At 42.7% G+C, this 24,456-nt stretch overlaps 1 long non-coding RNA gene across 1 annotated transcript in view; it reads left to right on the top strand.

The window, feature by feature from the left end:
- The window catches only part of LOC136587145 (uncharacterized), an 89,552-nt gene that overhangs the window by 40,632 nt on the left and 24,464 nt on the right, over window positions 1-24,456 (top strand). The window lies entirely within an intron of this gene.

The raw sequence follows: 24,456 nt of genomic DNA, 5'->3' as shown, positions 1-24,456 counted from the left end.
CCATGGTTCCTGGTATATTTTACCCCCTCAGGAACTGCTCCTCTCCTTCCATACTTCACCACATGAGGGTTGAAGGTATCCCCATGTAGCTGGAACTCTGAAGACTCTAGACTCACTACCACCCCCAAAGCACTCATACTTATAAACAACATAGATCATGTGACTAGACAAATATTGATACATTTCAGGCACCTTCCAGTCTCATGCAAACATTAACTTCTCACTTGCTGCAGCTGTGCTATACAGCTAACAACATGACTAGACAACTTTGCACAGCGTATCTGCAAAAGGCATGACATGTATGACATTTATGGATGGGCCAGCAACATAGACTTCTGGCCACTACACTGGATGATGTCTACATGGAATGTAAGCACTACACTTGCAGGAGAAGTCCGTGTGGAAGACCAAGCCTTGACATATCAGGTGAGCTATGCCCAGAAAGGATCTTGTGATAAGTTGTGAACCACCAACCAGAGATGCCATGAGTAACAGTAAAATGCATAGACCATGCTGAGGGCTTACAGTAGGGGCTGTTATTGCTGTTATTTTGCGCATTTTCTTGGATAAAATATTTGGATTTTATTTCCTGTACTGGATATCTACTTTTGTGTTTGAATGTTGTGATTTTGCCAGTGTTGATCCATGCATGGAAGTGTATCCTAGTATCTGACCAGGTTATTGGTGAGCACATTTTGTTTTTTTGAATTTTTTTTTAAACACAGTTTTTATTTGGTTTTCAGTGTTACATCATTAGTAATGCACACATCAGCAAATGCAAAAACAATATAAGAAAGCAAGGGAAGAGAGGGCGGGTAGGATGGGGGTGAGGGAGGCACTTCCTTGTTGGGCGCACTTCCCAGTTTCCAGCTTGGTAGGAGCGACAGGCTAATATACGTTAAGTTAAGGCCCGTGTGTGTATCTTAGATTGGGTGGCCTTTCTGCTTATTCTGAACTAGTCTAGTCCAGGGTTAGTAATTTTTCTTTAACTGCCTCAATCCATCCTTGTAAAACGTGGTTAGTTCCTCATAAAACAAACTCAGAGCTAAGGTGTCTTCTAATTCCTCAACTTTGGGGATCAGTGTTGTCCTCCACTTTCTGGAAATCAGGCGTCTTGCAACATGAAATATACTATGGCATGTGACTACCCTATGTGCGTTAGTTCGACTTTCTATATTTAGCAAGAGTAGTGCCATTTTAGGGGTAAGCCAAGTGTTGGCTATGTGGAGTCTGGAGTGCAGCCAGTGAAACTGATTCTAAAACCAGACAACATGGAGCACGACCACCATATATGGAGGAGGGAGCCAACACCCCTACATCTCCTCCAACATTCAGAGGAAGAATTTTTCCCCATCACGGAAAGACGCACAGGTGTGTAGTACCACCTGTTCAATAGCTTCTAGGACTGTTCCCATTGGGAAGCTGAGGCAGTTGATCTATATGCCCATTTTAGTGCCCTGTCCCATTCCGTAGTGGGGAATGTTATTTTTTTCCGATTCTTAAATTGCATTGTTTTTTTCAATTTGTTTGTGTACATTTTGTTTTTTCTACCACCTAGGGTCCTTGGATGACCTGCAGAAAATGCCCTGAGTGTGCCCTGTGCTGTGCTGATCAGCTTCCTTGCTGCCCTATAAATGTCTGTGGGGTAAAGATGCCCGGAACGATACTGAGGCCTACCGGTGTGCAAAGAGCATTACTGAAGACCGGAGGCAAACACAGGTCCTAGAGATTCATCTGACACATATTTGATCAAGAGACTATGTGCTGAAGTAAAACGGCACGATGGTAGAAGCAAAGGACTGTGTAGGGGTTGGCGAGCTTCAAACTATTGATGGCTTATTCACAAGATAGGCCATTGGTAGTAGGTCAGCAGAGATCTGCCACTGGGGACCACCATCAATCTGCTGTTTGCAGGGCTATCGTGTTCTGTCATGGATTTGATTTCTGCATAAAGCAGACAGCTCCATTCCCACTGTAGTGGGCAGGCTCGGTGTTGCAAGCAAAGTTCCTATTCATTTCAGTGGAAACCTAGCTTTTTGTACTAAACTTGACCTCTACAATAGGAACAGATCCATTTGCTTCCTACAGAAATCAGTGTCATGGATAATAGTGGGGAGATATAAAATACAGCAGATGGACGGACCAATGCATACAGTATTCACTCAAATACTCAAACAATAGAGCAATGATAATATAACAATGATACAACAACATTAATGATTTAGCTGTTTGACTTCTGCCTTCCAGTTACTAGGCCCTAACTACTGCTAGCTAAAACACAGGAATAACCTTGTCAGTGATTCGTAATAACCATAATACCTTGTTAACAATATCAGTAACACTCAACTAATCACAGTACCATCTGAAAGAAATGCAGATAACGGAATATAATCCTCAGTTTCTGCTTTGCTGTTATCACCCCAAACAGTCTTTCAGAAAGACCAGTTTCCTTATGCACCAGCGCTGTCCCAGTCCATGAACAGTTCAATGTCCTTAAGGTATACTCTGTTCCCCATTGCAGGCCTGCTGCTAATCCTCACACTCTTAGCCTGAGCGGTGTGCACAGGTTTTAACGATGCTGGACTCACTTACGGTCTAATACATATGTCGCTACCCCAGCATTCTGCAGTGATGTCTGATGGATCAGGAGTGCTCTTCACCTCTCTCGGTCCTTTTCCCCCATGCTGGTCAGGTCTCTTGTCTCCCAGGGCACAAAAATCCTGTTCTCTCTCTCAGCAGCTTGTCACCACTTTCTTCTCTGGTGCTGTCCCCTCTCCTTGCAACTGCTATGTTGCCACACAGTCTGCCTTGGGCTGTTCCACCACTCTCCTGTGTCACAGCATTGCTTTTATTTAAGGGGGCACCTGTTGTGCTGAGAACATTTGGCTCATTCTCTAGGGGTGCGACTTAACTTTTCAGTGCTGGCAAGTGCTATAACTTTCTGTCGTTTCAGTGTGCCTGAATCTTCTGTTGGTCACCTGAATCTGGTGCACAGCTCCCTCTCATACTCCTCTGCTCTCCCAGCCTGACGGGAGCTTGGTGTGGCCGCTTATCAGAGTGGCCGAGTTGCTACAGTAAGTGGGGTAGCGGTGCGCTGCTGACCCCTCTTACAGTACCGTGACCCAGCACACCAGCCTGGCAAACAGCTGATTGGCAGGAGTCTGGTGTCCGGCAGCATACTCCTGCCGATTTACTACTGATGGGCTATCCTGAAGATAGTCCATAGCTAATAACTAAAACTCCTTTCAGGCTGTTGCTACAAGGAGTGAAGTGTTAGTGACTGTCTTCTTGCAAACTGACAAACTGTTTACTGTATCTAATCCTCACATGTGTGATACTATCTGCTGAGCTCCAGTATCTAAGCTTATCCTATAGGATACTGTTTGAAATAAATAATGGGGGTCATTTCATTCTTAAACTCTTCAATTAGGTGCTTAGGTTTTGCAATTTTTTTTTTTTTCCTTTTTCTCTCTGCTGCCTCACTTTTTTGCCTTCTAACGCATTTCATTGTTATTGTATGGCTTTCCTAGGTTATGAGAAATGGGAGGGAAAGGAGGGTACAAGAATCAACAGTGCAACAAATAATGAAGATGCTCACTGCAGTGGGAAGCGGAGTGGGAAGACAGGTAAATGGAGATGGGAGGAAAGGAGAAGGAAGAAGAAGGGGTAGAAAGAGGGAAGAAGGGGGAGGAAGAAGTAAGATAAAAAGGGGAAGAGTGGAGAAGAAGGGATAGAGAGAGGGGAAGAGGGAGTGGAGGAAGAGGGAAGGAGGCAGGAAAGGAGCAATGTGAGAAGGCGGAAGGAAGGGATGGGGGGACGACAGAGAGGGGAGGAGAAGTGGAAGAAGCTGAGGAGCACCAAGAGAAGAACAGAGGTGGTGGATGAGGAGTGAGAACACGGGGGGGGGGGGGGGGGGGGAAGAGGTGGAAAAGGAGGAAGAGAAAGGGGGGGAGGAGGCAGACATTATGAAGTTTTAAGAAAATAATGATTGATAAATATAATAGTAGAAGTCATGAGTTGCACAAATTTATGTGGCCCGTACAACAGTTGTGTATTGGTCCTTTACTTGTTTACTTTTATTCTGGTCTTGGGAAATCTGAGTGATAACAAAAATCTCCATCACCACAGCATATTGCAAATCTGCTTAATAAATTACTTTTAGCAAAGTTCAACCCAATACTGGATTCTGTATTATTCTTTTTACTGGAGATGCATGAGATCTCCATTCTTGTGATTGATGGGGTTCCTAGCGGTTAGACTCACACCCATAACCTTTGATCTTTTAGGCACCATGGCTCCTATGCAAAATCTGTACTAGGCCCCCGTACTATGTGCCCTTACTAAGGTTATTGAGAATGAGTATTGCAGCTCACCCCCATTCAAGTTACTAGGGTTGAACTGCAGTACCATACATAACCCATGGACAGATGCGATACTGTATCAAAGAAGGTAGCAAGGTAAAGCCTTTTCTTTTAACCCTGTGCATCTCTTTTATAGTTGTGTAAGAGAGGTTTTCATGAAGGAAAGTGCCACATTTTTTATTATCTTGTTCTCTTATTTTCAGATGTTGTATGTGTATATTTGTGTTAAACTGTGAATGAAACCTGACCTCTAGTGGACATTCAGTGTTATTGCTTTTTGTTTCTTTTGCAGTGCAAAAGTATACTATTTTTGTGATTAGCTGCTTGAAAGGTTGCATGTTTGGAAAAGTCCCAAAGTTTCTGGGACTAGATAAAGTGATTTCATGCAGTGTTAGATTTGAGTACGCCAGTGGAGATATGAGAAGGTATTTTGTACCAGGACCCCTGGCACAGCCTATATACAAGATCTTCGCAGAATGAGTTGCTCCCTAGTGGGGAACCTCCTGAACAGATCAAGACTTATTGCTTGAGGAGCCTGACGCTTGCTGCCACGTTTTGTCCCACTGCCATCAATCATGAGCTCTAAAGGCCCATTTACACAGGACGAGTGTTGAACAAACGATGCCCGACACTCGTCCCTGTGTCTCCGCGCTCCCGTACTCCTGCACTGGAGATAACAGAGCTGGCTCGCACATGGAGCGGCCAGCAGGGGGGCGTGCAGTGCAGGAGATTTCTCTCCTCTCGCTCCCCTGCCCGCCTACATTGAGATAACACAGCGGCCATTCGCTACTGAATGGCAACTGTTTAAACTGCACGATGAGCGATGAGCTTCATCACTCATCTGTTATACAGCATAAAAGATGAGTGATGAAGCTCATCGCTCATCGTGCAGGCATGGCTGAGAACTGAGAACAGCTGTAACAATGTCATCAGCCTTAATCAGTTCTCCGTGGGCAGAGCACAGCATGCGGTCCTGCTTATCAGTTGTTCTGCAGAACTGAAAACCGTCGTTTGGCCGAACAGTGAAAGATAGGCACATTTAGACGCAACAATTATTGCTCAAAAGGCGAATTTTGAGCAATAATTGTTGTGTCTAAATGGGTCTTAAGTCTCATACATCATGGACTATTTGCTTGTCTTACAAAGAGCTGCTACTGATGATTAACGTATTGTTTGCTGCCAAGCAATCCTTCATCATTCAGAGATCCTCTTTGAGTGATATTTGCAACAGACTGTTTATTGCAAGAATGTACCTTCCGAATTATTGAATCAATGAAGCCAATGCAAACTGTTTCAACTAATTATTTAACTTTCTATTAAGGTAAGAAAATAAGGAAGATGGAACATTACCTCTGCACCGCCACCTATTGAATGGCAGCATTCCTTCAAATCAATGTAAAACAATGCTTGGGAATAGAGATGAGCGAGCACCCAAATGCTCGGGTCCGCGTTATTTGAGTCAAGCTCTTCGTTAAATTCGAGAGCTCTACTTGAGTAACGAACCCCATTGACTACAATGGGAGACTCAAGCATTTTTGTATGTGGGACGCTGGGTCCTGAGCTTTTTCTTTTTTCTAGGCCTCCTCCCCCCTGCAATCCTGTGATAGGGCCTATTAGGCCAAGTATGACCCAGAATCTGGTCTGCCAATACCCTGCCACTAGCAGTACTAGTGGGATTGAATCTGGAATCTTATGTGGTCACCAGCGCTTCAGCTTCAAATCTGCCAAAGGGCAAACCTTCATCCAGGGGCTCCTTTTCAGTGTTAGAAACTGTATCATGCATCTTCCACCCCCTCCTCCATCCCTGCTTTTCCCACATTAACTACTCAAATCTGTATTGCACATCTCTAAATGTGGCTGATAAGATGGTGACTCTGTTCTCTGAGAGCAATTTATTTTTTTCTTATCTAGTTATAATCAGTTAAAGTAACATTATTGCGAGACTTGAAAGTTTCCATCATCACCTAGAAATCATGTAAGAAAGGCTTTGGCGCCACCTAATGGCTGACTGAAATAAGTCTGTTTGTATTTTGGAATAGTGAGATGCCCTCTGAACTGTTGGAAAATCTCATGTACGGGACCCTGATGTGTCCCAGAATCATGTCAGAAGGTAGTATCAGGGGGTGTAAGCATATCCCGAATGTTCGAGCGCCCTGTAATGCAGCATAGATTTCACTAACTCCAAGATTTCTTCAGAAGTATTATTGACACTGATGACTGTGGAGTTAAACTTCCTTTACTGAGTTCTTAAAGGGACACATAAACTAAGTTATGGGGCTCAAATGTGATGGAACAGGGAGATGTGCATGCAGAAACAGTCAAGCTGCTGTGCTAAAACTTCACAGGGACACAGCGCTGAAGCGGGTTAATCGATGAGTATGAAAGATACCTCCCCGGACTCCCCATTACTTCCCCTTTGACCAATAACTTAGTTTATGGGGCTGAAATGTGATGACTGTGTCCCTTTAAAGGGAAAGCTATATGATGAGCAGCTCCATCTTGTAACTCATCTATTGGAGAATTAGCTATTCTTGAAGCGGCCCCCTGATATCTGTATAGTGTTATTTCTAATCCTTTCTTTAACCATGCCCCAAAATACTGTTACCCCGCACCATAGCAGGAATGGACTGGGCTAACTTGAGCATTTAAGAGTATGTTCACATCTGCACCAGAGGCTTCATTTGCACAACATCCTAGATGAAGTAGCTCAACATTAAGGAAAATGCTGGATGGCATGCTGGAAGCTAGACGGGCCCCTTTATAGTCAATCCATTGTATTACAGTCATTTGTATCCAGATCTGGTATCAATATTTGTTTAGGGGGTCTGGACAAATACAGTCAAATTGGAGCCTTATTGTTTATAAATGGGGAGAGTATAAGATATGCCACTTCATGCACCCCCTTTTAAGGATGTCCATGATGGCCCTTTTCAATAATGTGGTTAAGTGTTCATGCACTATGTTGTGGCTTCCCATCTCAGGGTTCCATCTGAAATGCTGACAGCAGTTGTCAAACAGAAGCCGCAACAGAACAGAGTTATTTTGGTGGACAAACTTGTGTAGTCAAATACGATATTCTGTCTTCTAAAAATAAGCAGAAAGGAATGTAAACCATGAAAAACTTATATCTTTGGTCTCTATTTCATTAAATAAAGTCTATGCTTCCTTCCAGGGTTCCATCTTTCCCAGCGCAGGGACCAATCTGATTGGTCCCGCTGAGCCAATGAGAGGCAGCAGTCACTCACCCATTCATAAATTCATGAATGGGTGTGTGAGTGAGATCTGCCTCTGATTGGTCAGGCTGTGAGCGGGCCCAGGGTCAGGCTCAGTCCCAGCCTCTACCTTGTGTGACCCAAGGTGCCGCAAGTTACATAGCAATGGGAAATCCATGTGTCCCCACACAATTCAGTCTGTGTAGGTGTCAGATAGCACAACACCGCAATGGGAAGTCTTTGAGTTCCTTGGGCTCACCTATGCTGTCTGTGCACAAAGATGGTATTACACTGGAAAAAATCAGAGTGCCCAAACATGGCAGAGTTTCACCTCACCAAGGATCTCGGCCCACATTTTTGCCCTAGTCAGTCAGTGTATTTGTGCCAGACACGTAAAACACCGCAATGGGAAGTCTTTGTGCACCCACAGCATAGGCGAGCCCCTGAAACCCAAAGAAAGAATTACACATAAAGAAATCAGAGTGCCCAAACATGGCAGAGTTTCACCCCGCCAAGGGCCTCGGCCCGCATTTCTAACCTAGTCAGTCAGTGTATTTGTGCCAGACAGGAAAAAAACCGCAATGGGAAGTCTTTGTGCACCCACAGCATAGGCGAGCCCAAAGAACTGAAAGATGGTATTACACATGAGGAAAACAGAGTGCCCAAACATGACAGCGTTTCACCCCGCCAAGGGCCTTGGTCTCAGCCCAATTTTCTGCCCTAGTCAGTCAGTGTATTTGTGCCAGACAGGTAAAACACCGCAATGGGAAGTCTGTGCACCCACAGCATAGGCGAGCCCCTGTAACCCAAGGAAAGTATTACACATGAAGAAATCACAGTGCCCAAACATGGCAGAGTTTCATCCCCCCAAAGGACCTCCACATTGGCCTACATTTCTGCCCAATTCATTCTTTGTATGTGTCAGATAGCTGAACAATGCAATGAGGAAGGCTTTGTGCACCCACAGTATAGGCCAGCCCCTGGAACCCGGGTACAAAATTAAACAGGAAGAAAAGAGAGTGCCCAAACATGGCAGAGTTTCACCCCGCCCAGGACCTTGGCCTCGGCCCACATTTCTGCCCAATTCATTTTTTGTATGTGCCAGACAGGTAAAACACTGCGGTGGGGTCTGTCACCTCATCGTCCAGCAGCTCTTCCTCCGAATCCTCTCTGCGCTCCTCCCTCGAACTTACTGCCCTTACTACTACCTCACTGACAGACAACTGTGTCTCATCATCCTCATCCACAAAAAGCTCTTGAGACAGTTGCTGGAAGTCCCCAGCCTCATCACCCAGACTCCGGGAACTTTCCAAAGGTTGGGCATCGGACACGACAAACTCCTCAGGTGAGAGAGGAACTGTTTTTTCCCACTCATGCCAGGGACCCGAGAACAGTTCCTGGGAGTTTGCCTGCTCCAAATATATCATTTTCATGGAGTGAAGAGGCTGGGAGGAAGGAGGAGCAGCCAGAGGATTCAGAGTTGAAGTCACTAGGCCAGGAGTAGTGGACTGCGTAGAAGACTCGGTGGTCGATACATTTCTGGACGCATTTTCTGCCATCCACGACAGGACCTGCTCGCACTGCTCTGTTTGTAATAAAGGTCTACCACGCGGACCCGCAAATTGTGATATGAAGCTGGGGAGGCAAGAAACTTGCCTCTCTCCTAATCCCTCAGCAGCGGCCTGTGATTCACCACGCCCAGGAACGTGGCCTGTGGCTACACCCTCACTTGGATGCCCGTGTCCACGTCCTCGACCCCTACCCCTACTCCTCATCATGGCGGATCATGGAAGAATAGAGCAGGGCCCAAATATAATACCCCACTGTACAGCGCTGACAACTGTGGCTAATTCATCATACACAGAGACTCTATGCTGTGACTTGAAAAAATTAACCCGCTGTCTTGCGCTGATACCTAGGGGTAATTTACTGCTCACACAGACTTGAAGATAAGAGAGGCTGTACGGAGTGGGAGAAGACTTTAAAGCCAATGGATAGTGCTGGTAACTGCAGCTATCTCAACCCCCCTTAGGGAAAGGGTATTGTGAGATGCTCTGCACAGTGGCAGAGCTGAAATAGTTTGCAGTGGCCTAAAAATATTAGAGTACTGTTTCATGGTGAGAGCTCGTTGTAAGGCACTGCAGGCTAAGTACGCTATAACTGCAAGGCTGGGAACAGGCCTAGATGCGTAATACAAAAGTTGGTGCACTACTGCTCCCAGCCAGCCACAACTATAATGCACACAGTGAGATGTAGCCCTAAGGAGGACCGTTGGGGTTCTTGCACAGAGGATCATGAGGACTGTAAAACTTTCCCTATATAGGTAGCTCTGTCCCTAAACTCTGCGTAATACATTGCAGACTGAGAACGGTATAGCTGAAATGGCCTGCACAGGCCGAGATGCTTAAAAAAAAAAAAAATTGGTGCACTACTGCTCCAAGCCAGCCACAACTATAATGCACACGATGAGGAGTAGCCCTAAGAAGGACCGTTGGGGTTCTTGAAGACAGGATTCTACGCTAACACTATTCCTGTATAAGCAGCAGCACTCTACCTAACCTCTGCCAGCATGCGTCTTAGGCGAGCCGCGAGCGGGACCAGTTTAATTATGCAGCGGTCACCTGATCGGCCCAGCCACTCACTGCTGTTGGCAGGCAGAGGGCTGGCACATCACAGCAGGAAGTGGTAATGCCTTCCCCGCATGTTTATTGGCTAGAAAATGGCGCTAAACATGCAGGAAAGGAAATGCAATTGTCTCGAGTACCGCGTGGTGTTCATCTCGAGTACCCTAATACTCGAACGAGCATGAAGCTCGGACGAGTGTGCTTGCTCATCTCTAGTTATGAATGCAGCCCAACACACAGGGGAGGCTGAATCCGGAGTAGGTGAGGCCATGGGTGGTACCCGGCAGGGGCGGACTTTGTGCTTCCGCTAACAGACAGGGTCATACAGATGACAAGGCAGTGGGTGGCATTTGAAGCTTTGTAACTGTCTAAGGTCGCCTGCAGACCGGCGGGTTGGATCCAGTTGCAAGGATTCTCGTCGCGGGGCCTGAACCGAGCGCCTGCAGAGAGTGGCGCGTACTCACCCGCACCCGCGGCCCTGGCTGCTTGATGTGCCGGCTTGCCGGGCAGCCGGCGCATGCACAGACCGGATTCGGCGGCTGGACAGTGACGTTTCTGTGTGGGGCTCTGCGAGCCCTGCACAGAAATAGAGCATGCCGCAGTTTGTTTGCCGCGTGAGATTTCGTGCAGACAAACCGCGGCCATCTGCCTAGGATTGTGTTTGCTAACGCAATCCTATGGCAGCTTCCAAGGGCGGAAATTCCACGGGGAAAACAGTCAATCACTCTGGGTCCAGTGACAAGTTTGGTGGTGATTCTTCTTGCTGTCCTCCCAAAACCTGACCACCCCATCCAGTATGGAGGTAAGGATGAAGGATGGTGGTCACATCTTGGCTATCCGACACCGTGTGTCCCTTCCCTGATGTCAGGAATGGGCGCGTGGCCGGGAATCTTATGTGAGCCTGAATAGGTTTCTGTTTCCAGGCTTGCATGTGCAGCATCTGAGGAGCAGGACCTTAGCCGAGGAAACAACAGGGTAGAGAAAGGCCTTGTCACGGGGCTCTACCGTCTCCTCCCCAAAGGGTAAAAGGGTATCTCAGGACCCGAACCTGTTACCGCAGGTAGAGATTATGAAATGGGGGTAACTATGGTTACCTGTAGTCCTGTTTGTCACTCGTGACTCCACTGTTCCATCCTCTGCGGCGGATCCCTCAGATGTGATAAAGTAGACCACACACAGAGTATTTTCTGAACAAGAATCGGGAATGGTCAATTCTGTTTGTTTACTTAAACTCTTGAAATTATATCCAAATAAAACAGTCTTTGTATAGAAACAAATTGCAGTGGTGAAGCAGGGAGGATTCTCAGGGCATTTGTATAGTCCACAGTCTAAGTTATCTGTAAGATTTATCTCCCGGCAAACTCTCTCTGTCCTGTCTTACACTCACGTTCCTCTCGCTTAGCAGTGGTTTTCCATTTCTATGGATGCATGAGGTACCTGCGCTGTAAACCCACGCGTTTCCATCATGTCCGAGCTTTCACTCTCTTTCGAGATTGAGGTCACAGGCAGTCTCTCTGCAGGGCTAGGCCCTGGAGGGAACAGCAGACCACCTCTCCGCTGCCTCCATGTCTCCAGTCTTTGCTCTTTCTCTCCAACTCCAACTTCACCGACTGACTTCTCTCTCTCCTAACTATCACATGGCCACACGTTTATACCACACGCAGGATAAAATGATACGTTTTTCAGACATCCTCAGACATGACCAGACATTAACCAATTCATGGATGCAAACACCCAATACACATAAATCTGCTTCACTCTACAATCAAGACAATGCACGAGACAAACACACAACATGTATTCTAAGGGGCTGGAGAAAACCCCTAACTCTGGGTCACTACACATGCAGAAGTAGGCACTGACTCCAGTCTGGAGTCCGTATGGCCAGGCAGCGGGGATTATTTGGAGAATGATGGAAGCTGTTTGGAAGACTGTGGATTAGGATTATTATGTGAGGACTTTTTTGCTTATCTGTGGTGGTGGATATCATGAAAATATGTACAGGCCTTATCAGCTTTTGTTAGTGTTTTATGCATTTAAAGAGTACCTGCACTTCCATCTTCTCCATCAGCGTTTTCGGCTCTTTCCGGCAGCTGATGATAACTCTGTATACCCCATATAGCCTTTATATAGCGCTACATGTGTCTGTCTTCAGCTGCTGGAAGGAATCAAGAATGGCCAACGGATCAAGAGCGCTGCGAAGATGGAAGTGCAGATATTTTAATGTGCCCGTATTGGCAAATTTTACTGTAATTTATTGAGCTGCCCAAACTTTTCACATCGGCGTGGTCCCAGCAGCACCATGTTTGAGTAGGCGGGTCAGCTGACTTTGTAGGTGGGTCGCTGACCAAGAAGGCCCAGGTGGTATCATCTAACCCCATAAAATTGCACAGTTCAGTGCGTGCTTTTGGGAAATTGGGGGCCTTCCTCGTGCAATTGCATATTTGCTTTGTTTTTACATGATCCCATAGACTTTAATAGGAGATTTTGGTCCGTATATATGTCTTTTTTTCATGCGAACAATTGGTCCACATTTTGAGTTTTTAATAAGTTATTGGTCACTGTTGCTTTAAGATGCACAAAGTTATAACATAATGTTTAAGTATGGTGACCCTCCTATCGAGCAAAATAATGTTTATTGTACTTTTGTTAAATGAGTTTTCCGGGGCCTCAAAATAAGGTTTTGCAACCTTAAAATAAAGAAAAAATTAATATTCACCTATACCAGTGGCCCCGAAGAAATAGAAGGCAGTCACAGACCATACATTGTGCACATGACTGCTTAGCCACGCACAGGCTTCAGTAGTCATAGAAGAATCAGTGCTGGAGCCTGTGAGTAGCTGAGCAGTCACATGCAGAATGAACGGCACGTGACCGTCCAATGCTTTTTCTGGGTTCAGTGCGCCGGAGCTGTGGGACTGGATCAGGAGCCACCGGTATAGGGGAGTGTTTAATTTGTCTTTATCTTAAGGCCATATAACCATTTTTTAGGTCCCAAAAAATCTCTTTTAAGTAAAATTATTTTTGATTTTAAAAAATGTGCTGCCTTTACCTCCATCAGTCATTGGTGTGCCATCATGTACCACCCACCTGCTTCAGCTCCTGGGGGAGATATGGTTAAACCATGTGAGGTGCCTGAAAAACTTGTTATTGGCCTATGTAATTGTTAGGTCCTGGCTTGTCCATTGTGAGAGCATCAGTGGAAACACTTACCAGTGAGTCACCTGGAGTTTTGTGGGGACCGAGATTACTGGAAGTGCCATTGGTGTTACCACGTAGCAAGGTCGGAATATATTATAAAGTAGAGTAATTTGTTTATCCATAATGGTCTGCAATCATTTCTTTAACCCACTACAAACCACCTCTTAGAGGATTAAATTATCCTATTTGCCCCAATTCCCCAAAGATTAACAGAGCCAACCCTTTTCTTAAACATTGACCCTTGGAATTTTCAGTGATTTGTTTTTATTAAGTTAAGTTTTCTTCTGATAACGTTTCCGTGCAAACCATATTTGAGCACAGTTTGTAAATGGACCAAGTGGTGGCTTCTACCTCATTAAATAAATAACCCCATCTACTTAGCCCAGATGTGCGGTGGTAAATGGCAGCTGCGGTAGGGGATCAAGATGCTAGCATCCTGTAATTGTTTTTCAGGGAAGGGCTTTAAATATAAGCCCTTCCCTGGAAAACATGAAAAAACGTCATAAAAATAATAAAAAAAAACACACTCACCTTTCTTCAGCTGCTCGGGCTCAGCCGCGTCCAGCTGGCTTTTCTCCTGCACTGCTCTAAGGAGTTTTCAGCAGGTGGGGATTTAAAATCCCTACCTGCTGAATGGGCTGCCTCTGATTGGCTGAGCAATGTGACCAATCAGAGGCAGCTCTCAGTTATTGAATGACAGCTGAGAGCTGCCTCTAATTGGTCCCTGCACTCAGCCAATCAGAGGCAGCACTCACCCATTCATGAAGTCACACACCTCTAAAACACAGACATGTGAACACACTATAGGGAATGCATTGTTTCTAATGGAAGTGTGTTTTTGTGCGCGCGTATGCACGCACAAAAACACGCTTGTGTGAAGCCACCCTTAGGTGGAGCATTGGTTCCCTATGGTGTGTTCACATGTCCGTGTTTTACAGGCGGGAAATTGTGCGCACCTGTAAAAGATAGGATATGCGTGCACCATAGGTCCGTGGAGCGTTTCAATATTCCCCAGCGGGAAATCACCTTGTTACAGTGTCCAGTGTTACAGTGTCCAGTGACAAGGAGATTCCCCACGGGGAGTAAAGAATCCCCTGCCACAGCTGTCACAGCTGTGACAGCTGTGGCAGATGATCGTAATGTTCTTCCATTGCTTTCAATGGGACCGGTGCTTCTGCCGCTCCATTGAAAGCAATGGGCTGCTGGCAAGCATTCATTGAATTCAATGAACGGCGGAGTGCTGCCTGTGATTGGCTGAGTGCTGTGGCCATTTACATGCAGCACTCAGCTGTCATTCAATTAAAGGCTGAGTGCTGCCTGTGATTGGCTGAGCGCTCAGTCAATCAGATACAGCCCTTTCAGCAGGTGGGGATTTTAAATCCCCGCCTGCTGAAACAGATTCAGAGCAGTGCAGGGAGAAGCCAGGCTGGGCCCGCCTGAGCCTCGACAGCTGAGGAGAGTATATATTTTTTTTAATTATTTTTAGCACAAATGATTTTCAGGGAAGGGCTTATATTTAAAGCACTTCCCCGAAAATCCCTGAAGGGCTTGCCGGCAGCCCATTAATTTTTAGAGCAACTATAAATAGAGTAAAGAGAATGCAGTAGTACGGTAAACACAAAGTATGTAGTTAGCAAACACTATTTAATAAGTTGACAATTTCTGTAACAAAACAGTTTTCCCCCAATATCAATACATTTCTATTTAGATAGTTCAAAAGTTAAAACAACATTCTACATAGATTGGATTACACACAATTTTCATTTACAATTTATAAAAAAAAGAAGTATGATTTCACATTTAGAAGCAGCAGATGTTGGTTTGCAATACAATAAGCATTATTTAAAAAAAACACCTAAATGAAAATAAAAAAAAACTTTGAAAGCAAAATAATTTACACGTAAAAATTAATCAATGGTTAAAAACAAAAAATTGATATATTAAAAAAAATGTAAAAAATGGAAAGAAAACTGGACATTACAGAAAAAATGTTAAAATTCATGTGAGGTTATCATTTTATACATACATTAAAATACACTATACATTTTATCGAACTGTTCTCTCTATTACAAAAACACAACTGTACACCACGGCTTCATTATTAGACAACATGCTACACACCTCAAAAAGTTAATTTGGCATTGACCACTGTACAACACATAGCAACAGAGGACTTGTTACATTGTATTAAAGCTGTAGCATTTTTTATTACTGTTTTTTGTCTATTTTATTTTTCTTACAGGCATTGTAAGGTCATTGGCTCAATGACACAAGTTAAGACTTTTTTGACATCACAGTAAACACGTAAAAGTAATCATGATCTGTAATTGCAATAAGGCACTCGAAATGTTGAGTTGCCACAATGCATAATAGAGAAAACTGATAGGTATGTCAATTTTGGGAGCACTATTGAGCTAACAGTCAAGTGAATGTGTTCAAGAGGATCTGTTACTGGAGGTAACAATGAAAGACTTTCTCCATGGGCTTCGCTATGGGAGGTGCAGAGGCACACTTCTCCCCTGGCCATAGTGGTTAAAGGAGTTGTCTATGTGTTGTACCAACTTTTTAAAAATGGATTATAATAATAAAAGTAGTGGTATTTACCTGTCTTTAGACCTAGCAATCCAACGTTGCAGTCCATTTGTCTTCCCGGTCTTTGTTGTAGAATGACTTACATATGACCGCTGCAGGCAATCAGAAACCAAAGTGGTCAGTTGACATTCTCTTGGCATATCCACTAAGGTGCTGTGAGAGGATTTACCAGGAGAATGGCCTGTGACTGGCTGCATCAATCAGCTGGTAGACGTTCCACAACAGAAATCGGGAGAACTAGAGTGCTGGATTGGTGGATCTAGGGATAAGTCAATACCACTACTTTTATTATTTCAACAGAGTTGAATCTTTTTAAAAACTTATTATAACACCCAGACAACCCCTATGATGAAATCCAAGAGCCCCTCTGCAACACATGAAGACACCAATATTATAATGGCACATAGTAGATGGGGTCCTGTTGCAGATTTGGCATGTAGACCCTTGAAATTCAAAATATACTGCTGGCATTTTCCCAAGGCAAGTACTATAATTTCTGACTTCGTCACTATGGATTTTCCACAGAAACATTATTTCTCTTCTGAGGAATTCAGACACGATCTATTGATCTCAATAGGTTGTATGGATATCTGGTAAGGGAAGTGCTCAGCATTAAATGTGATCAAGGTCATACTAAAACAATTCTGGACCCTTTGACCTTGAGCCCTTATGGGACAGAAATGACATAACAGTTGAATGTTTTTTCCAAATAGGGGTTGGAATTGGAAGTGTAAGGAACTGATAAGCCACTCGAGAACATATCTCGACAGTAGAGAAAGCCGGTCTCTCAGGACAGATCCTCTTTAATGTGCTGTGATATAACAATATAGCAACCTAGCGCTTGACCAATTCTTTTCTCACGATGACCTCTACATACATAATCATTGCATACTTAAGGAAGTTATGGTAAATGTTCCGCGAGGTTGTGGTATTACACTTACAGAAGAGGGTATGAAATTACTAGAATTGTGATAAAATTGAGAAACCCCTTATATAAAGTAATATTTTTATTATCGAATGTTTGTAGATTTTTTTCCGGACATCTCCTGTCCCATTTAAGACAGCTATAAAATGGCCACATTGTATGGCCTGTATTATGGCTCTATAGAGTCTTATGGTGATTTTAGCAAGGTTCAAAAATATGCACAAGGTCTTGGTGTTTGTAGCTGTGGTATGGGCCTTTATATGTGGCCATGTCATGGTCATCTGAAATAAGTTTATAACTCGAATGAGACCGTAAGAAACCTGTTTGGTGAGTGGGACAAACTTTCAAAATGAGGAACCTTTGTTAATCAATCATAATGACAATTGTAATAGCGTTGGCATTTTACATTTTTTAGCACATAATGTCTATATGGTCATATGTATATTTTTGAAATGTTGGATTTTTCCTTCAAATTCAGAAATAATGGATATGATGTAAATTTTCTTGGTAATATGCCACCAGAAATATCTCACTTTTACATTAGCATATTGTAAAATTGGTTCATCCTAGTAGTGAGCGCATTGATCTACTATTTATTATACATAAATTAAAAATTTTGAATTTGTCAAAAACTGAACAATTTACTTAAGAATAAGTATAAAACAAACAAAGGGTAACAAAATATGAAATACATACATTTTTAAATTGCGTAACATCTGCCCACTGGCTAGTCACCAATTCCACGTCTTGTTTATTTTGGAAGCAACATGGCGACAGGGCAGGCCAGCAAATTGCTGGTGCATCTCTGCCATTTGTTTCTATGGTATGGTGGTGAGTCCACGTACAATGAAAGGTTAGTCATCATTCACACGAGCGTGGATTTGCACGTACATACGCGTGTGCAAAACCGCACGTCCATGCATATGTCAAAACACGTGTGAACAAGCCTCCATACCCATTGCTTTCAATGGAGCCCGGCTACTGCCGGCGGCCCCATTGAAAGCAATGGGATGCCGACAACCCCTGCAATGATTTTCGGGGAAGGGCTTTAAATATAAGCCCTTCCCTGAAAATCAACCATAGGTGGTATCAAAAATAATATAAAATACTCACCTCTCCACCACTGTCGGGGCTCAGGCGCGTCTAACCGCTCGGTCCCCGGCACTGAAATGAAGTTATTTCATCAGGTGGGGATTTAAAATCACCGCCTCCTGAATAGGCTGCATCTGATTGGCTGAGCCCTCAGCCAATCACAGGCAGCGCTCAGTCATTCACTGAATGACAGCTGAGTGCTGCCTGTGATTGGTCACAGCACTCAGCCAATCACAGGCAGCACTCTGCCATTCTTTGAATTAATTAAATGAGGGGAACATTTACGGGCAGCATGGTCATTCCCGATGCACGCATGTCCTATGTTGTGCAGGTGCACGCGTTTGCACGCCTGTAAAACACGGACATGTGAGAATACCATAGGGAACCAATTGTTTGATAGACGTGTGTTTTTTGCACATGCGTATGTACGTGCAAATACACGCTCATGTGAATCTGGCCTAAATAATAGGATACTGGCCAGTGGAGGGAAAGACACGTAATTTAAAAATATATTACTATATTTCTTGGTATTTTTAGACATTTTTCATAAAACTTCCTCAATGATTCACATATTGTCCCTACCATTGATAAAATCACATATCTGAAAAACCATACAATAGATTTTTTTATGCAAATGTGAGACTTTTCATTATCTGGTTCTATTATACATAAAATTTCATCTCTTATTTCTATCATCTGTAATGCAATTTTTTTTCTTTAAAAAAAAATAAACCTAAAAAAAAATAAAATCTTGTTTTAGATGAACCTATCTACAAATATATTACTAGTTAGGCATGTACAGTATAATAAATTTGGCACATTTATAGGCAGTTATATGCATTATGGCTAATACAGTGGATATAAAACGTCTACACACTCCTGTTAAAATGAAATGTTTTTGTCATGTTGAAAATTCCAATAAGGGCTCAGTCAGACGAGCGTTGTTTTTTGCACACCTATGTGCGCAAAAGAAAAATGCTCCACGCATGTTAAAAATGCGCATGACCAAAGCTCCATGCCTATTGCTTTCAGAGAAGGGCTTATATTTTAAGCCTTTCCCTGAAAATCACTGTGTAGGTTGCCTGCATCGCATTGCTTTCAATTGACCAGCTGCAGCGCCGGCCCCATTGAAAGCAGTCGAAGAACAGAGCGATTTTCTGCCACAGCTGTGACAGCTGTTTCAGGGGATTCTTTCTCCCCCGCGAGGAGTCTCATCATCACTGAACACTGTGACAGTGCTGTCACAGTGTTCAGTGATGAGGGAACTCCCCACGGGGATATTTTAAGTGCAGCACGGACCTTCGCGGCACATGGGTGTCCTATCTTTTTCAGCTGCAAGTATTTTGCGCCTGTAAAAGATAGACATCTGAACACTACATAGGGAACCAATGGCACTATCAGATGCGTTTTTTTAACGCACATAGGCGTGTCCAAAAAAACGCTCATCTGACTTTGCCCTAAAGATGAATCATTTTAAATTTATATCCACCTTCAATCTGACTCATTATCTATACAATTCCATTGACAAAAACATGGCATTTTAACAGGGGTGTGTAGACTTTTTATATCCACTGTATTATTATGATCCATGAAATTAAAGTTTTTTTTATTTGATATATTTAAATTCTATTTTTTTTTTACTTTATGTTTTTGCTTACACTTAGATTGAGCATTGTTTAAAGGAACCTTAATGATTAAAATCAGTTTAATTTCCAGACAAATTGCAAAATATAGTGAAATATAATTAATAAACTTACAATAAAAAATCTTATAATGACTGATGGCATGTGGTTTATCAAATGTCCATATATAATTATATGTGAGTAAATATTTTTTCTGCCTGGAGAGACTCGTCATAGATATAAGTTCTTGGTGTTTGAAAATAGAGTTATTGTATAGTAGCTATTCTTAACAAAAAATATTTTTGCTTTTATTTTTGTATTTTTTATATGGCACTACTGTATAATAATGCTGCTTTGATTTAGTTCAGTATAGCTAATAAAGTTAATTTTAATATAATTACTGTATAGTAGTTGCTTAAACCCGTGTGATGGTTGAAAGACAGAAATGCAGTTGTGGAAAGGCACTTGAGGGATGTCTGCTGTTCCAATTGAAATACAGAAATTTTGGCTGAAATTCAAACTATTGGGTGATTTTTAACATTTCTACTTATCACTAGAGATGAGCGTGCTCGAGGGGGCGGTGGGGGTGGCTGGGGAGAGCAGGGGGGAGAGTGAGAGAGATCTCTCTCTTCCCCCCGCTACCACCCGCCTCTCACCCCCGCCGCCTCCCTCGAGCACGCTCAGAGGAGAAGGCAATTACTCAAGATGAGCGAGGCTCGCTCGAGTAACTGACCTTACCGAGCGTACTGGCTCATCTCTACTTATCACCTATTCATACTAGGGGCCATAAGGCTAAGTTAATGCTTAGAAAATTATCAATTCAATGAATAATGCTGCCTAATATCTGCAAAAAAACTTAGAGAAATCCATCAAAAATTTGGTCAGCCAAAAGATCTTTCAATTACAAATTCCAATTCTGCTGGTTGAATGAACATGTTAGTTCTGTATAATGTCTTTAAATCTTCCTCCATCATTAACAATAAAAGTGGAGAAAGAAAAATATCCAACCAATCTGACCTCATAGAAATTTGATTACTGGCAGAATGTACTGGTCAGTGATAAAATATCTATTGGGGTGTAATAGATTTAAAGGATTGACATACTATATACTGAGGAATATTGTCTATCGGCAAAAGGTACACTTACATTTAACAAAATAGTGCAATGTGCATTAACATGACATCAACGAACCAATTAGAATCTTGGTTGATATTTTAATTAAATAAAAAGAAATCCCCGGACCACAATATTAAAAAATAGTCTGGCTAATATGGACAATATGGACAATTAGAGATCGTCAAACTGTACCGTGTACTAAAGTACACAGTACAGAATTCGTAAGGAATTTTCAATCTTCAAATTAAAATTTTAGAATAAATTTTCATCATTAGTACATTGAGGAAAATAATCCACTGAGAGGGTCAAGTATTTTCAAGGAGAATTCCAGAGATTTTTTTTTTTAAACTTTTACTTAAATTATATGAAAATGGATTAAGGTCACTTTTTCTAGACCAGTTACTAATCCTCCAATTCATATCAGTCTTGGTTATCGTCAATTCTTAGATTTGTTTGTAAGTAGTAAAAATTATTTTCCATCAAATCAGCTTTTTTCAAAATGGCCACCACAACTGAATAGAAAAATCTCTAAGTAAAATCAGAAATCCCTTGTTATAAAATTTTCCGGAGGGGCCCCCTTTCCAGTAGAAGTATAAATTAACATGTGATTAACTTGTTCTAGACATAAACATTAGCTAATTGAAAGCTCCCTGCATAATTATCCCTTTTTCCTTCCCTCTAATCCAGCTCCGAGTAAACCATAATAAGAGATTGGCTACTGTTATATCTACCGATTTATGAAAATATGAGCAAAATTACTTTTGGGTGGAGATTCACCTTAAAGCCTTAGTCACACGGGCGTTTTTTCCCGCGATTTGTGGATCGCATGATGGATGCGCATCCACAAATCGCGTGACCAGGGCCGAAAAATCGCCCCAAAAAACTGCTCCTAGCCGCGTTTCAATAGAAACGGGCCAGAGCTGTCCAGCGCATTGAATTCAACGGAGCCGGCAATACAGCCGGCTCCATTGAAAGCAATGGGCTGCAGGCGATCTCATGATGAATTTTCGGGAAGGGCTTAAAAATATAAGCCCTTCCCGAAATTCATCCAGAAATGTGTAAAAACAAAAAAAAAAAAATATACTCACCTGGTCCCGGCAGACGGAGTTCAGCGTGGCCGGCCGGCAGTTCTCCTGAACTGCTCTGAGTAGTATTCAGCAGCCGGGGATTTAAAATCCCCACCTGCTGAATGAGCTGCCTCTGATTGGTCACAGCCTCACCAATCCGAGGCAGCTCTCACTCACACCCATTCATGAATTCATGAATGGGTGAGTGAGTGCTGCCTCTGATTGGCCCTGCGCTGAGCACGTGGACCAGGACCAGGTGAGTATATATTTTTTTTTTGTTTTTATACATTTCTGGATGAATTTCCGGGAAGGGCTTATATTTTTAAGCCCTTCCCGAAAATTCATCGTGCGATCGCCAGCAGCCCATTGCTTTCAATGGAGCCGGCTGTATTGCCGGCTCCATTGAATTCAAAGGGCAAACATCATTCTTCTCTGCCACAGCTGTTACAGCTGTGGCAGAGAAGAATGATTTGTCTTCTATATGTTCTCAATGGGGTCGGCGCTGCTGCCGCCGGCCCCATTGAGCGCATATAGAGAAGAGAACAGGAATTGCAGATCGCAGATAGGTGCGATCTGCGATTTCTGTTCTATAATTTATCGGACGAGCCCATAAAAAGCGCTCATGTGTCCGATACCATTGCAAAGCAATGGTTTTATAAAATCGACGGACGCATGCGAATGCGCAAATCACGTGAAAAAAACGCCCGTCTGACTGAGCCCTAAAAGTGTTGTTTGGTTATGGGATATCCCTGCTTCAATAGCACTGCCTGCATTAAAATAATAAACTTAAATATAATGCACCGTTCACGGCTGCTGGGATCCAGTCCTGGTGTTTGTTGTTACAGATGATGTCATAGGAAATCAGGTGACCGCTACAGCCAATAAGAGGATGCAGCATTAACGCTCATTCTCCTTGCATTGACGCTAACATCCTGAGTGCCATGATGCCAGGAGGTTGGGAGTATGATGCTGCAACTTCTCAATGGCTGCAGCAGTCACCTGATTTCTTGTGATTATCTGTCACAACAAACACTGGGACTACAGTAGGGCTGCAGTGCTGGAACCCACTGGCCACGGATGGATAAGTATATTTCAGTTTATTATTTTATTGCCAGCAGCCCTATTGAAATGGGGTTGTCTGGTAACATGACAACCCCTTCATGGAAATTCCATTTTCTCAGGTCCTGGTTCATTAATGCAGTGCTTCTCAAATTGCGAGTTGGGCCATTTGTTGGTTATTTGCAGTTTGGAAGGCAGTTTTGACAGTAATAATATGATGCACAGACCTTTCTCTGGTTGCACCAATCTCTGGTTTGGCACATACTGTAACTGACTACCTTTGTGCTTATTTTAATGTTCTACTGGGTTCAGAAGACAAACTCTAAGAAAAATTGAGGTAATTTTCAACTTTTGGCACATATTATGATCAATGATGAAGCCCAGGTATCATCATATTTTGGCTAGTGAGGACCCAGTAGAAAATTATTGAGAAGCCATGCTTTGTCCAGTAATAATATTTTGTTCCCTTCAGAGTAGATGAAGCCTAATTCAACCAGCCATACGACACTGGAATGTCTGGATTGGATGTTTCGATCCATAGAGAAAAGTCAACAGTAGTAGTAGACTAGTGGCCCAGGGTCTTGGTCTACTTGACCACGAGGGCCTTGTAGTTAAATCTAGTGGTGAAAGATTTAGTGGTAAATTTCCTCTTAAAATATCTGCTTATTTTCCATTTGTGTAGGATTTTTGATCCCTGGAGAAAAGCCAATAGTGGCAGATGTGGTGGCCTTGGGTTTTGCTTCACTTGACCATGAGGGCCTTGAAGTGAAATCTGGCTGTGAAAGATTCAGTGGCAAATTTCCTCTTGAAATTTTTCACTTTTTTTTTACTAGGAACGGAATATGGAAAGTACTTTTTATCCCACACATAATGGCTCAGAGAAAACTATGGCCCAATTAACATTACAGTCCAATAAAAAAAAATGGTATCATGTAAAGTATGTGAGCTATACACATTCTGCATTTAATATACACATTCTGCATTATATATATATACATTCTGATCGTTCTTTTGATTTCAATTGATCCTGCTTTCAAAAATATTATTACATTCCATGAAGCCAAAGACACAACTTTTTTTGTGTACTTTTTCTCTTATTGTGTTCTATGTATACGCAGGCTTCTAAAAAAAGAATTGAAAAAAACACAAAGTAAAAAAGAATTAAAAATGTAGCAGAATTATCCGTTTTTTTTCTTTCAAAAATGTTTGCTTTGTCCTTTAAAATAAAGTCGTTCATCTTATTGTATTGTTTTCAACGTGAATTGACATCTTATTACTGTGAGTTAAGAAAATATGTACCAGATGTATTTCTGGATACAAGGCAAAGTTCTACCAGACGGTCACAAAATATTAATAATAGTCATAATAACTACATACAGGTTTTTTTTATTTTTTAAAAAATATAATTTAATACTGTTAGTGTTTTATTACATTTTAATGCTATTTTCGAGTGTTTATGAGAAACATGCCGTTACCCTTGCTAAGTCGTACAGCATCATTAAAATAATACTGTAAGGTAATCCATATTTTGCGTTGAGTCTGCAATTTGTTTGTGCAGATACACCCTGATCCACCGTCACCAGAA

This window comes from Eleutherodactylus coqui, chromosome 12 (assembly GCF_035609145.1).
Source record: "Eleutherodactylus coqui strain aEleCoq1 chromosome 12, aEleCoq1.hap1, whole genome shotgun sequence".
In the NCBI taxonomy this organism is placed as follows: Eukaryota; Metazoa; Chordata; class Amphibia; order Anura; family Eleutherodactylidae; genus Eleutherodactylus; species Eleutherodactylus coqui.
The sequence above is the reverse complement of the archived record's forward strand: the minus strand, read 5'-3'. Positions and strand labels throughout refer to the sequence as shown.